This window comes from Sinocyclocheilus grahami, unplaced genomic scaffold, assembly GCF_001515645.1.
Source record: "Sinocyclocheilus grahami isolate Dianchi unplaced genomic scaffold, SAMN03320097.WGS_v1.1 scaffold9768.1, whole genome shotgun sequence".
In the NCBI taxonomy this organism is placed as follows: Eukaryota; Metazoa; Chordata; class Actinopteri; order Cypriniformes; family Cyprinidae; genus Sinocyclocheilus; species Sinocyclocheilus grahami.
The window spans coordinates 7348-7990 of NW_015512835.1; positions in this window are offsets into that span (position 1 = coordinate 7348).

Genomic DNA, 643 nt, shown 5'->3' on the forward strand with positions numbered 1-643 from the left:
GATCATTACTTTTTTTTTTTCTCTTTCAAAATCCTGTCTAAACAGGTGTTTTCTCTTTTATAATGCCTGAAAGTCACATGAAACCCTAAACTCTCATAATATCTCTAGATGTGCAGTTGCTGTATATTTTATATTGACTGTTACATGCAAATGACTCATGAAGGATGAGGATGAATTTGGTAGTAAATGGTCTTGAGGGATTTTAAGATGTGTTTTAGCTCGGATCGATGCACTAGTGACCTAGTTTGGAGTCCCATTTTAAGAAAAAGAAAAAGTGCGTCCCTACAGATGATCCCAAAATTGTAGTTCATCATAGTTAATTTATTAGAACTAAATCTGTTGACCTGATAAACTGGTATTTTCTACCACATTTCTGAAGTCTTTCCACATTTAACGTTGAATTAACACTAAAAGCCTGTTCTTTTATTTCAGCACCAGTTCTCAGCAAACACGCAATGTAGATTTTGATTTACTTACTAATTATTTATTTGTTTTATGGGAACCGTATTATTTATGCAAGTTCATGAGGGATTTTGCCACAGAATTCCTGAATAATATCACTAACCTTTTCCCCATCATTCACTAATATCCCACTTTATATTTTTGGATTCCTACAGTCAGTTAGACGGGGAATCTGCACTAA